General features: G+C 34.3%; 1 long non-coding RNA gene across 1 annotated transcript; it reads right to left on the bottom strand.

Moving 5' to 3' along the window:
• Positions 1-858: 858 nt before the first annotated feature.
• LOC130936653 (uncharacterized) lies at positions 859-5174 on the bottom strand. Its single transcript, XR_009068143.1, has 3 exons — positions 4702-5174; positions 1516-4603; positions 859-1431 (listed from the first exon to the last, which is right to left on the bottom strand). It is a non-coding gene; the product is annotated as an uncharacterized LOC130936653 (long non-coding RNA).
• Between the last annotated feature and the right edge of the window lie 10695 nt (positions 5175-15869).

Here is a 15869-nt window from a genome sequence, read left to right on the forward strand (position 1 = left end):
AATTAAATATAAAGCTAGTTAAATATTATAATTTTTTTACATTAATTTTTTTAATTTACAAAATATCTCTAATAATAAATTTACTAAAATACCCCTAATAATAAATATGTTTAGCTAAAATTATTATTGATTCTATTTTTTTTTTTAAATTTACTAAAATACTCCTAATATCAAATATTTTTAGCTAAATTGTTTATTAATTCTAATTTTTTAAAATTTACTAAAATACCCTTAATATTAAATATGTTCAAATAAAATTATTATTGATTCTAAAATATCCTTAATGTTCAAATAAAATTATTATTGATTCTATTTTTTAAAAATTTACTTAAATATCCCCAATATCAAATATATTTAACTAAAATTATTATTAATTCTAAATTTTTTTAAATTATTAAAATATTCTTAATATCAAATAATTATTACTAACATATTCATAATATTCCTATTATTATTGATTCTAATTTTTTTAAAATTTACTTAAATATCCCTAATATCAAATATGTTTAACTAAAATTATTACTGATTCTAATTTTTTTTAAATTTACTAAAATACCCTAATATCAAATATCTTTAGTTAAATTATTATTGATTCTAAATTTCACTTAATAACAATATGCTTAATTAAAATAATTACTTTTTTACATTTTGAATTTACAAAAATACTTCTAATAAAAAATTTACTAAAATACCCTTAATAAAAATATGTTTACTTAAAATTATTATCGATTCTAATCTTTTCAAATTTACTAAAATACCCTTAATAACAAATACCTTTAATTAAAATTAACATTATCACAATTAAATTTACTAAAAAAGAATTACTATGAACCAAATAGAAGTTACAAAGAAGTCTCAAAAGTAAAAAATTACTTGCACTAATAAGTATACATGCACAACTCTTATACAAGAATACAAACACATCAACAAAATAAAATCAATGTTATGATAGATAGCCTCACACATAGAAAAATGATTACAATTATCGAGCGTTATGTCTTCTCCTCCATTGGTTCCACATTTCTTGTGTAAGTTGATCTCTCCATCTACCCCAAACATCACTCGTCTCAATATGGTGGATCGTCTCACCATCTACTCCAAGTATATTTTGATCTTCTATCTCATCAATAGGATCCACAACCATCACTCTTCTAATATGATTATGCAAAATGCAACAAGCAGTTATAATTCTTCCTTGAGTCTTAACATGATAAAATGATCTTCCCCTTAAAATTCTCCATCTTGCTTTCAATACTCCAAATGCCCTTTCAATGACATTTCTAGCTTGTGAGTGTTTCATATTAAAAAATTCTTAAGTTGTACTGGGTTGATTAGGTGGATTAAACTCACTCAAATGATATTTTTGTCATCTATAAAGTGTCAAAAATCCTTCACAATTCATGTATCCAGCATCACATAAGTAGTAATGACCTAGTGTGACATATAAAATTGAACAAAATTAATGAAAGATCAAATAGTTACTTTGATAACATACTAAAGTCTCAATAAAAATACCTTGGGGAACACTAAACCCATTTCGAAATAGTGCATCTCGTAATACCCTAGAATCCGCAGCTGAACCCTCCCAACCCGCTAGTACGTAGATAAATTGCATATTAGGAGCAACCACTCCAAGCACATTGGTTGTTATGTCACCTTTTCTGTTTCGATATCTAGGCTTATTAGCCTCAAGGACATTGACTTTGATATGAGTACCATCTAAGACTCCTAGACAATTCTAAAATTCAAAAAATGAGATCAATTAACTCAATTCTAAAGCACACCAAGCATATTAGGTTTAATAACATTAGCAAGATAAATTATCTTGAACCATTTCCATCATTCATCCATTCTATCTTGACTAAATGGTTGAGGTTTTTTCAGTAAGAGATTATGACATCTCAAAATAACAAGCAATACATCATTAAACCGCCTACTAATTGTTTCTTTAGATCTCACAAATTGTCTCTTTATTACTCTAATTTTGACGTCATGTGCTATAATATGTAAAAATATGGCAACCATTTCTTCCACACCTATATTCCTACTTGGTTCTAACCTTCCAACCCTTTTAAGCATATTACACAATGCATGAAAGACACATCTATCCATTCTTGTATTTTCTATACATGCTAGATCACTAAAATAAATAATCCTATCAACACTAACATCTCTTATTACTTGTCTACTATAATTATAATTCCATTTTCTTTTCTTTTTTTTTTCAATTGCAATATAATCAAAATATAACAAATCATTAACAATTTAACCATAAGGTCATTCATTAATTCGAAATGTAAAATCAAGCAGGCAATAACTTTTATCTTCTGTTTGGAATCCATTTTGCAAAAAAAAAATATTAAAATATTTAGCTAGGAGACTTAACTATTTATTTATTCTATGTAAACTTTTTCTATCATTTAAAAATAAAATTAATAGCCATACTTCAAATTTATTCAAAATATTTAGCTTATTGCATAAATCATAATTTATAGCTAAGCAATAAAATCAGACCATAGAGATATACATTCAGCACTTAACTTCCCTTTAATTTGATTTCAGAATTTCAATTTGACTTATTATTATGTTAAAATTTTTTATATTTTATTTTTCTGCCTTTATTAATATGTAGTAAAAGTTAAAATGGTTCTGTCTAAGAACTATCTAAAGAAGAATGAAGGCAACTCTATCATCAAGAAGACTAAATATGTATCCCATTAAAAGTATAACTTTCTGCGGTGGACACAAGAGGGACATAGATCAAATTCAAGGGCACATTATTTTGATAATTTATTTTGATAGATCAACTCCAGTATTTAGAATTTCAACCAAATATCTAATGCCAAACCAACATTACATATTTTTCGAAGAGTGTACTCATTAGTCATGATATAGCAAGTAACAATAATGGCAAAGAATGAGAAATGATACTTGCACTATTTTATTGTACACCTTATGTGAACACCTTAAAGCAATTTTTCTCTCTTCTTAACTTTCACTTTCAAATTTAAAAATGGAAGGTGTACACATAATGTGTACACAAGAGTAATACATATAAAGTGGCTTTCAAATTTTTCTACATTATCATAACTTGAATACTTGATATTCATAAAACAAAACATACTTCTCCAAAATATATATAAAGTGACTTTTTATTTGCTCAAACATTTATTTTGTTAAGAAATGATTAATATGAATAGAATGGAACTCTTTAAATAGCAGTAAAGTCAGATGTATAGCTCAGAGATGGAAGTAAATGAAATCATAAAAAAAAAGGGAAAAAACAAGTAATGTTTTACCGGATATGCAAAATGTTGCCATTCACGTTTATATAGATATGCAATTCACGAAAAGTAATGCTTTTGTTTAAATAATTCAAGTTTATATAAATTCAACAGCCTCTAATTATTTAAATAGAATCACTCCTATGACAGAGACATGTGATGAAACCAAAAAAAATCAAAAGCAAGCTCAAACAAAAGCAAGCTCAAAAGCCATTGAAATTTCTTCTACCATACAAATAAAAAAGAATCAAAATTTATCATTTTCTGCAATGAAATTATAAAAGCTATATCCAAGTTACCAGTCTAACAAACTGATTATACTTTATAAAAAAAAACTATTCATAAGAAGGTCTAAAATGGACAATTGGATTTACACATTCTAAGAAAAAATTGAGTATATAATTAAATAAGTGTTGTCATCAATTTATCCACAAACAAAGAATCTATAATGTCTAGTATAAGAAACATAAAGCCACAAAGCAGAAGAGGGCATCTCATTTGCTCTTTCAAAAAATCATAGTAACTTTATACTAAAAGAATGATCAACAAAATTAAAAGAAAATAAATTAAAAATATTACAATGTGAAACAACATCAGAAAACTTAATACAATACTATCAACTACTAAGCTCAATTTAAGAAAAGCACTTGAAAATGGTTTAAAATTGCAATTCAAAACTACAATTGCAAACTGAATTTGCCAACACACACTCAACTACAATCCCAATAACAATAATAAAATTATCTGATAAGTTCCATGGCTTTGTTTTCATCAATAGCAACAACTCTGAATACCAATATATATAGTCAAGCATATACATTCATAAATGAATAATTGAATTTATATAAGGATTAGTGATTGCACATTATCAAGAACAGGATATCAGTAATATCACTAACTACATAATAATACAGAAATACAATTGATTGTGAAATTTGGAAATTTGGAAATACATTTGTCTCACTAGCCATAAATTCAAGCAGCCACAATGCCCCCTCTAACAGTAACAGACATCAATGTGAAATTTGAAAATTTAGACCTACTAGTAAAATTCTTTCTCTATTGTATTGACTAGTTGGGTCAGTGGAGTATGACAAAATGGGTGAAATTCCTATATTTATTTACTCTGTACTAAACTTCATTCTCATCCAACTAGAATATTTTGTTTCATAACGGAAACTACTTACATTGCAAAGTCTAGAAAATTGATTAATATCTTTTCATTAATTCATCAAAATCGATGACAGCAAGCTTAAACTCTTTATTTGAGGCAAATCATCAAACACGTTGTTTGCATGCAACATAATCACAGAGGACATCTAAGAAATCAAGAAAAATAAAAAATAACCAATCAAATTAGCAGTTTATTGCAGAAAATTAGTGTAATATGATGTAAAAAGCATAAAAAAAATTCAACCTTAATGATAGATTCGAAGAGAATTCAAAGAGAATTTGCAGAGAGAAGCAATGCGAACATGAACTCAAAGAAGAGGATACCAGTCTTCTGTTTAGGGTAACAGTGGCGCCGGCGAGGAGGGAGAGGGGCGAGGGAGACGACGTAAACAGGAAGCATAACTCGAGCAGAGACGGAGGCGAGAGATGCGCGAGCGACCGAGCTTAGACGAAGCAGAGAGGCCATAGCACGAGCATGAACATGCGAATACGAACGGAGGTGAGATGTGATGATGAACACGAACTCGAACGGTTGATAGTGAATCTTCTTTCTAGAATAAGGAGCTCTGTGATCGTGCGAATTCAGATCAGCGGCGAGGCGGCACCGATGTCAGTGGAGCCTCCATGAATTTGGGGAAAATTGGCTAGGGTTTCGTTTTCATAGAGGAGTTACTCTACTAGGGTTTGCTTTTTTGTGAAATGAATGAAAAATCTGAAGAAAGTGGATTAGAGGTGACGGGCATTTTAGTCTTTTTACATTGTTATACACATTTTATTCCCATTGAAATTAAAGATAACCATGGAGAAGATGGAAATTAAATTGGTGGTAATTGAATTCCTTGAAATAAAACATACCCAAGAATAATTTTTTAAACCTTGAACCAAATATAGGAATAAGATATTCCCATCTCAAAATTCCTGGGAATAAACTTGTATTCCCTCCAACCACACACACCCTAAAGGTTCCATCATTGCCCAGTCATAGCTGGGATTCGAACCTGGGATGTGACTTCTATCGGCCACGTTCCGGAGGATTTCTACTTTGTCAATTAGTCTTGAAAAAAACAGCCAAAAAAATTGATTATAAAATTAATTTGATTTTTGTATTATTTTTTTGGGGGGAACGTTTTGGTATTATTCTTGAAGATAGGTGTTTTGTTGATTTTTAGTAAATCGATGGTGGTTTGATTTTAATGGTTTGGGAGCGAAACCAACTCCTCTTTTACAGGTACCAATTTTCTATAAGTGCATCAAAGTGTCTTCGATTAGACAGGTATTGAAATAACAAGTAAGTAAACACTTGTAACGGAATAAAATAAGTTAAAAACAGTAAATTCGAAAAAGTAAATTGACTGAAATCGGAAAGATTGCGTTGAAATTAAAAGAAAGCAGTAAAGATGACTTCGAGTGGGTCAAAGGGCTTTTGACAGGAAAATTAAAAGTACTGGAATGTAAATTGCATTCGAAAGTTAAATCATTACTTGAAACATAAATTTGCTTGAAAATGTAAAGTTTACAGAAAGTTAAATTGAAAAGATAAAGACATGTGAAAAGAACCCTACAGATAATTGACTCGAAGCAGACTCAGAAAGTCTCTAGGGATATGAGTGTGTGAGTAATTTCTGAAGCAAAGTTCCAACCCTTATTCCCTAAAACTTTCTAATATTTATAGTCTACTTTTGTAACCGACTATCAATTACATGGTGCTGTCTTGAATGCGCACTGTTTGGTAACCGTTCTCTCTCTTTTGCTAATGAAATGTTACCCATCAATTCCTCACGTGGTAAAAGCCCTCAACTTCTCCACCTATGTAACCGTTCGATCTCTTATTCGAACAATTATTCGATTTCTCATTCGAATACTTTATTCGATCAGACCCGTTCGATTTAAGAAGGAATCCAAATAAAGTCCATGACAAGCAACTCCCAACTAATGCCTACACGTGCACCTTTTTCAACATCTACTTCCCTTCTGAATATTTTTTCAATACTTTGAATTAGCATCACCTAATCGAAAATATTTTTCGATTAACAAATCGCCCCCTTGGATTAATGTGTTTGTCTTCAAAATCATTTTTGAAAGATAAAGCACGTAATCCAAATTCAAAACTTCAATTTCCTGAGTCAGTAATAATTACCATTTAACTTCCCATTAATACTGACCCGTTCGACACGTTTTTCGTGACTCGCTCTTTCTCTCTCTCCACCACTTCGTCTTCTTCGCGAAATTACCTCTTTTTCCTTTGAATTTCATTTGCGATAATGGCTACTGTAAAATTCCCTTTAAATTCGACACTTCTATTTTTTGTCAAACTTTTTCGAACCGTTATTCTCTCTATTCCTTTTGCATCCATATTTTATGCAACCACTATTCTTCGATCCCCAAACTTCACTTTTCTCTATTTTGCAATGGCTTCTTCATCATCTCATGCTGCTACTCAAGACAAGGCCAAAGGCCCCCGCAGTGAAACCACCGGCTCCACCAGCTCTTCATATATTAAATCAAGTCAATGATGAAGTCATTGACGATCCTCAACTTCAAGTCAATGATAACAGAATCCTGATCCCTTTTACAATGGGTGGAGATCTTCTTTGTTTCCTTGGGCCTGTTGGAACCCTGGAAAGGGCAAACAAGAAGTTACCTTTCTTCCCCAGTGCTCAGGGAGAAGATTTATTAATCAATCAAGCCCTTGACATCTCTTTCTTCATCAATCAGAAGCCTTTCAGGAACAATCCAAAGATTAATCTTTGCGGGGCCGACTTTACGGCCTGGCTTCAACGCTTTACCCCTACAAAGAGCGCTGCTTGGGGGGGCTCTAGGCAAGGGTGAGCACGAGTCGGTTTGGTTCGAGTTCATGGTAAAATTAGAACCGAACCGATCAAAATATAATTGATTCGGTTTGGTTCAGATTTGTGTTTTTTTTATATGTACCCGAACCAAACCAACCCGATTAAGAACAGATTGGTTCGGTTCGGGTAATTGGATACCTGATGACTTTGAAATTCATAAAAAAACCAAATTTTTATCTTAAAAATTTAACAAGTACATTAAACATGTAATATCAATAGAAATAATCCAAACATGTTAAATATCAAATACATTAAAAACTAAACTCATTAAAATTCAAACATATTAATAGTGAATAATCTTTGTCTAATGAAAAAGTCATATATATATTTTTTATTTTTTTATTTAATTAATATATGATCGGATCCGTGAGTTAGTTCGGGTTCTGCACCCTCAGAACTGATACCGAACCAATCATTAATAAAGACCATCGGTTTGGTTTGGGTTGGACCCGATTACCCGTTGGTTCCAGAACCAATTTAATTGGTTCGGTTCAGGTTTAGACAGGTAATCAGGTACCTGCTACCTGTGCTCACCCCTAGGCCTCTAGGGATTCAAGAACTCCTAAAGCTTTCCCACTTCTCACCTTCAACACTCCCTTGGATGATTGGAGCTGTAACCTGTTTTTGGAACAGGACAACCAACAATTTCCACCTCTCTTGTGTGGAATGATTGGTATGTCTCTTTTGGATGTAGCCGCTATTACAAGGCTCCCAATAAATTCTCCAGATTGCACTTTTGACATGCAACCCAAACACCAATACAACATTGCCTCTACCAATTCCTATAGTGAATTTATTGCTCATCACATGGGTAAGGAGGAAACTGCTATTACAGACGATGAGCATGTGGCCTTTCTATTTTATTGGCTAAATGCAATCGTTTTCTGCTCCCGAAGTATCCAAATGTCAAAGTTTTTCCATCCTCTGGCTGCTTTGCTTCATGAAGGAAATAATCTTAATTTGGCCAAGCTTCTTCTAGGGCATGTTTATGAAGAGCTTGGTTAATTTGTAGTCTCCGAAACAATTATTTGATAAGTACAGTGGCCCTCTCTGGCTTCTCCAACTATGGCTTAATGCCATTTTCGAAAAGTATATGACAAAGCCTGGAGTTGGTGCTACCGATAAACAGCACATCGAAGGCTTTTGATTGGCTAATTATAAGCCAAATTTCCCGAATACACAGTCGGATGAAGGTCGATTTTGGGCTGTCTTCTCTCTCTTCCATTCTTGTAAAGACTTTTATAATGAAAACCTCAATTTCGCCCCCTTTTTGCGTCAAAATTGTGGTCCCGCATGGCTCCACCACTTGCTTTTTCCACATGATGCTGAGGAAAATGAACTGGCTAATAGAAATTGGGCAAATTTGCTGGCCGTTCAAGTAATTCCTATAGGGCTGCCTCAGCACAAAAAAGAAAAGTTCAAGATAACCCTATATGCTCCTCATTTCGCAACCAGGCAACTTGGCTTCTCACAGGCCATTTAAACTCTCTTCCTCGAAACAACAAGCCATTTTGGCACATCACTCTGACTTCTCAAAGTGAACTTGATTTCTGCCTCTTAAAAAATCAACAACAAAGGGAGCATTTTAATTTCCTCATTTATGATCGCATTTCATAATTCACCAAGTCTTGTTTTGAATGATGGACTGCTTACTACTCTAGGTATAGTCATACTTTAGAGAAAATCCAGCAATCTGCCATTCAAACAGCCCCCACTGCTGAAGGTTCTCCCAAAAAGTCTCAAAAAAGAAAGGCTGACACCACAGCCTCCTCACGACAACCACAACACAAGAGTCGAAGGACTCCCACTAGGACTTCTAGAAGGGTAACTATTTCTACACATACCCATGCACTTTAAATTGAAATATTCTGAAAATCACATTTACTTAACAACTCTTGATTTTGATTTTTCCATCAGTTACGGTTGCAACCGTCAAGTGAGAGCTCTGATGGAAGTGAGCAATCCATCCGGAATATCCTTGCTGCTTCCTCTCAATCAGAGGATACAACTGATTCAGATCCTGGTCCTCAATTAATTCGAAATCCAAGACTCATTCTGGTAACATGATCATTTCTACATATATTTCATTTGAGTTAGAATATAAATCTTAACTTATAATTGTGTACCTTTCATATCAGCCCACTACTGCTGCTCACTCAATCACATCTCCTTTGGCACCTGATCAACCACTTTTACAACCACATCATGATCTGGGACATTCCACATCTCATGATTCAATCCAAGCTACAGAGTCCATTGAGCCACTACAGGTTGCTTTTCCACCTCCCTCTGGAACACAGGTGGTTGATTTGACAAAAGACCCTACACAACATTCTCCAACATAGACTCAAATCTTTGGACAAACCTCACCAACCAACTAGGATGCCCTTTCTGCTGAAAATCATGTGGCTCCAGACTCTGACTCTGTCTCTCGAGTTGCTGAAACTACCAATTCAGATTCTCCTCGATCCAGAGTCTTAGAAACTCCCCAGGGACTCTTCAGTCCCCCTCAACAAGCTGAATTTCAAACTCCCCCTGGTCAAGAACCTGGAAACTTGGGTGCTTCTACCACACCTACAAGTGCCACCTTAGCCAACCTGGTTTTAATCTTAAATCAAGCCATCCAAAAGGACAAAATGCCTGTTTCTGCACCAATAATTCCCAGACCTTCTACATCTAGTTCTTTATTCGAGTTGAATGTTGATACTCGAGAACAACTTCGATCACTTCTTAAACTCTTGGATCACCCACCTGCTGCATGGATCAATGATGTAATTCTCAACCAACTTTTATCTGATCTTTTGAATTCTACCTTTGAACTTCCGGCTTCTACTCCACATTCTGCCATAGTCCACCAATTCAAATAACTTGCCAACAACAGCGTAGCTTTCCAAAACAAACTCTAAGAGATTGAGAACGAGGAAGCTAAAATCAAAATTAAAGTAGAAGGTTGTGCTGCAGCCCTTAAACCAATCAAAGCTTTCCGTGAAGAATTTAATCTGAGAATCTCTCAGGCTATTTCTGTTCAGCCTTTTTATGACAAGGAAGAGATAAAACTTGAAACAGAATTAGCTCAGATCAATGAAAAACTTTCCAAAATACGCAAGATACGAGCTGATATAGCCATACTTCCGACAACTGCCTAACAAGAACAACAACAACTCATCCAAGAAATTGTTTCTATTGAGAGCAAACAAGACGAATATGGGAAACAACTTGACAAGGTCCAATACGAAAAATTCAAGCATGCTAAGGCACTTGCAGCTCTAGATCATGAAAGAGCAAAGCTACGCTCAGACTTGGCAAATCTCATGGCGCCTCATACATCTTCTTAAATTTTAGTATTTGTAATAGTTTCATTTCCTTTTGGACTTATGCACTTTGACTCTAATTTTACAAACAATAATATTGCTTTAAGTATTTTTCATTAATTGAATCAATTATGTTTCTCGTTTCGATATCTTTGATCTGATATGCATTTCCTGAATACAATCCTATTACTTGGAAAGGTTCTTTTCAAGTATGGGACCTGATGAGAGAACTTTTGCATGGTCTAGAAATTTGCGGATAAATCCTTGTTGCAAATATAGTTTCTAAACCTTCAAAAGTCCTTTCATACAAACGTTTTGGTTGTCACAAGTAACAAACCCCTAAATAAATTGATAACCGAAGTATTTAAACCTCGGGTCGTCTTCTCAAGGAATTGCAGGGAAGTATGTTCTTATAATTGGTTATGAAAAAGGTAAAATTGGGGTTATGGAAGTAAGGTGGGAATATATTATATGACAAGTAAAATAAAATAATAATAACTGTAAAATAAACCTTTGGCAAGGTACAAGAACTGGATGTCCTATCCTGGTTATCCTTATCAATTATGAAGAGAATTGGGTTCTTCTCCCACTTTGTTAACCTCTAACTATGAAGGTAAGTTAAGTGGATGAATTAATTCGAATCCTCAAATCCTAGTCTTTCCTTAGGAAAGACTAGAGTTATTGGAATATGAATTAATGAAATGAAGAAATCCAATTTTCAATCAATACTGAGTTTGATAACTCTAGAGTCACCAATTATTTAACCAAAGCCAAAAGGAAAGAAAATTGAAACTACTGGAATAAAAATGCCTTCAGATGGGAAGCAATAATCATGTAAATAAAAGAAAGCAATAATAACTGAAATACCTCAAATAATATTAATTCAAAAGAGTAATCTGTAACATGGAAGAGTTCATAAATTAAATTGGGATAAATAAAAATAAAGAACTTGGGATTGAGAGTCACTCCTAAAACTAAGAGAAATCGTAAATCCTAATCCTAAGAGAGAGAACCTCTCTCTCTAAAACTACATCTAAAACATGAAAAGTGGATTATGAGAGCCTCCTCATGAATGAATGGATTCCCCCACTTTATAGCCTCTAATCTGTGTTTTCTGGGCCGCAAACTGGGTTAAAAACAGCCCAAAAATCGCCCCCAGCGTATTCTGGTACGTACAGGTCACGAAAAAGTGACGCGACCGCATGGCTCACGCGGCCGCGTGGGTTGTGTTCCTGCCAGGTCACGCGTCCGCGTGACCCACGCGTTTGCGTCGCCTGGTGTCGGGGCAGCTATGACAAATGATATATCAAATCGAAGCCCCAGACGTTAGCTTTCCAACGCAACTAAAACCACGTCGTTTGGACCTCTGTAGCTAAAGTTATAGCTGTTTGAGTGCAAAGAGGTCAGGCTGGACAGTTTAGCAATTTCTCCAACTTCTTGTATTCCTTCCACTTTTGCATGCTTCCTTTCCATCCTCTGAGCCATTCCTGCCTTGTAATCTCTAAGATCACTTAACACACATATCAAGACATCTAATGGTAATAAGAGAGGATTAATAATAAGCAAATATAAGATCAAAGAAGCACGTTTTCAATCATAGTACAAAATCAGGAAGGAAATATAAAACTATGCAAATATTATGAATAAGTGGGTAAAGAGTTGATAAAATCCACTCAATTGAGCACAAGATAAACTATAAAATAGTGGTTTATCAACCTCCCCACACTTAAACACTAGCATGTCCTCATGCTAAGCTCAAGAGAAACTATAAAGATGAAGAGGAATGGTAGATTAATATGAAATGCAATCCTATTTATATGAATGCAACTACATGCAGAATGTTTCTACCTACTTGGTTAAAAATAAATAAATCTTTCAAGAACATATATGAACTGGATTTCACTGATTCAAATCATAAAAATGAAGTAAAAGTAAACTTGCAGAAGAAAATAGCTCATGAAAGCCGGGAACAAAGAATCGAGCATCGAACCCTCATTGGAAGTGTATACACTCTAATCATTCAAGTGTTTAAGGTTCGACTCTCTCAATTCTCTACTAACCTTGCTTTCTAAGGCTTGCTCTTCATCTAACAATCAACAAAAATTTAATGCATAAATACACATATCAAGAGGTCTTTTAAGGGTTGTAATGGGGTTAGGGTCAAGGTAGGATTGTATTTGGCCAAGTGGACTAAAATCTGAATCCTTAATTAACTTAAACTTTCCACCTAACTTTAGACAATCCATGTAATCATAATACCACATCTAACTATCCATTAACCATGTTTTCCACATATTCATGCATTCTAATTTCAAGTACAACTCATATGCATTGCTTTCACCACTTACTTTGGGGCATTTTGTCCCCTTTTATTATTTGCTCTTTTTCTTTTCTTTTTTCTCCTTTATTTTCTTTATATATATATATATATATATATATATATATATATATATATATATATATATATATGTTCTTTTGTTTTTCTCAATGCATATGATTAAAGTATTGAATGCATGAACATATTCTCAACATTCTTCACATTTTCAAAAAAATTCTAGCATACTCAATTCTCAAACCAAATGTTTCCAAACACAATTTTCCCACACTTAAATCATAAGCACTTTCACTAGTCTAAGCTAACCAAGGATTCAAATTAAGGACATTATTGTTTTTCGCTTAGAGTTGATGATGTGCTAAAATAAAGAACAAATGGGTATAATAGGCTCAAAATTGGTTTGCAAGGGATAATGAAAGGTAAGGCCATATGGGTATGTGAGCTCAGTGAAACAAAGGCCTCAATCATGTAAGTGCATGTATACATCAAATAATGGAAATATAGAATTAAGCAAGACAAATATCACAATTTAGAGAGAAAACACACATCAAAAATAAATTATTGGTTGATAAAATGTAACCAATCAATTAGACTAAAAAATCTTACAGGTTTTGTGTGTTCGAGCTCTAAACCATGTTCCAATATAATATTTCTTCAAACAAGTGTAACAAAAAATTTTATTCAAATTAGTGAAATACTTTAAAAGGTTTCTTGGAAAAGAAAATATTACTTCAACCAAGTGGTAAAATATGCAAAAAAAAATCAAACAAATATGCAATCAATTATGCAAATGCAACAATGAACAAACAAATAAAATAAAAAAAATTTGGTGTTGAGTCAAGAAATAACTAACCCATGGAGATCGGTATCGACCTCCCCACACTTAAAGATTGCACCGTCCTCGGTGCATGCTGAGATGTGCAAGTGGATGGGGGTTGTGGTTTCTCAGCTGAGCTCTTTTTGTTCCTTTCCTTGCCGGCGGTTTGGGAGTAGCTTTCTCATTTCCTTCCTTGGTGGCCATCCTGAAGAAGGGAAGAGAAAGTAAATTAAATTCAAATAGATATATAGCAAGGAAGAGAACGGAAGAGTGGTGATGGATGCACATTAGGATGTAATTGACATTAACACATGCTCGCGAGTACATATGAAAAGCCATCAATTGAAAATAGCTAGTGCATATAAGGACAAGTGAATGCAAGGTGTTTATTGGCATGCCCGCAAAGGGCATGAGTAGCATAGACCAAGCATCACTTGTAATAAATCACCATGTTTGTATTGATAATTATATTTAATTAATAAAATAGTAAAGGGAGTTTATAAAAAGCAAGCATTGAATAGTATAAAGTATAATAGAGAAGTGCATAATGCCATATGGGCTTTTTCACAAATACATAGCATGTATGGTAAATAAGCTATTGAAAGTATTAAATTGAACATGCAAGCAACCCTTCAAAAAGTAATATATAATTGTCAAACAATTTCATAATAATTTACAAGAAAATAATTTCCCAATTAAATTTTTAACACCAAAATAACAAATTTAGAAAAGAAAATAAAAATATGCACAAAATAAAAAAAATACAATGAATGAAAGCATGCAAATAAATTAAATAAAATAGAATGGAAGTGAGAGAAAATAAGAAAGGAAGAAGAAAGAAATAAGAAAAAATAAGAAGAATAAGGATTCGGAGAAGAAAAGATAAGAAAATTGGCACTAATCTGGAGAGGTTGTGCGACGCTGGTGACGCAGTCGCGTGGGTGACGCGGTTGCGTGGTGCGCAATAAGGTTAGGCGACGCGGACGCGTGGGGCACGCGTTCGCGTGACTTGATTTGTGCTAGTGGCGCGAGTGCAGCCTCGCGGTCGCACAACTCTTTGTTCAAAACTTAGTATTGCCAAAATCCAGGGTGACGCGGTCGCGTGGTTGACGCGATCGCGCGGGTGGCCTTTTTCTTAAAATGACGCGGCCGCGTGGGGCACGCGGTCGCGTGGTAGGGCTTGGGCTTCCAGCACGAGTCCAGCCCAATTCCTGCTCAACTTTCGGCCATACACCTTGTTACGTCGAAATCCAGGGCCACGCGGTCACGTGGGTGACGCGGACGCGTGGGGAAGCCATTTTGCAAATGACGCGGCCGCATCAGCGATGCGGTCGCTGACAAACTCCATTTTGACGGTTTATCTTGTATTGATTTTAGGGGATTTTATAACCTTTTACCCACATTTATTCAATGAAATAGCATGGTTTTGTATATTCTCCCTTAATTGTGCTTAGGAGTGAAAACATGCTTTTTAGGTCTTAAAATAAATAAATTTAATTCACCTTGGTTCCATTAGATGCCTTGATATATTTGTTAAGTGATTTAAGGTTTAGGAGGCAAAGATTGGATCAAGGGAATGAAGAAAGAAGCATGAAAAGTTGGAGAACTCATGAAGAAATGAAAGAACCGGAAAGCTGTCAAGCCGACCTCTTCGCACTTAAACGACCATAACTTGAGCTACAGAGGTCCAAATGATGCGGTTTCAGTTGGGTTAGAAAGCTAACATCCGGGGCTTCGAAACTATATAAGATTTGCCATAGTTGCTACACGTATGGTGGCGCGCACGAGCATAGTACGCGCACGCGCCGTTGCTGCCACCTGGTTCACTTAAAGCAAAACGTGGCCAGCGAATTCTAAAGCCTTGTGGGCCCAATCCAACTCATTTCTGATGCTATTTAACCCAAGGAGTGAAGAGGGAAACATATGTTAGTTACCATTAGTTTTAGAAGTAGTTAGGACTAGTTTCTAGAGAGAGAAGCTCTCACTTCTCTCTAGAATTAGGATTAGGATTAGGTTTAGTTCTTAGATCTAGATTTAGATTCATCTTCTTCTACTTCTATCTTCTCAATTCCTTGTAGTTACATTCATTCTTCTCCTATT

Source organism: Arachis stenosperma, chromosome 6, assembly GCF_014773155.1.
Source record: "Arachis stenosperma cultivar V10309 chromosome 6, arast.V10309.gnm1.PFL2, whole genome shotgun sequence".
Classification (NCBI taxonomy): Eukaryota; Viridiplantae; Streptophyta; class Magnoliopsida; order Fabales; family Fabaceae; genus Arachis; species Arachis stenosperma.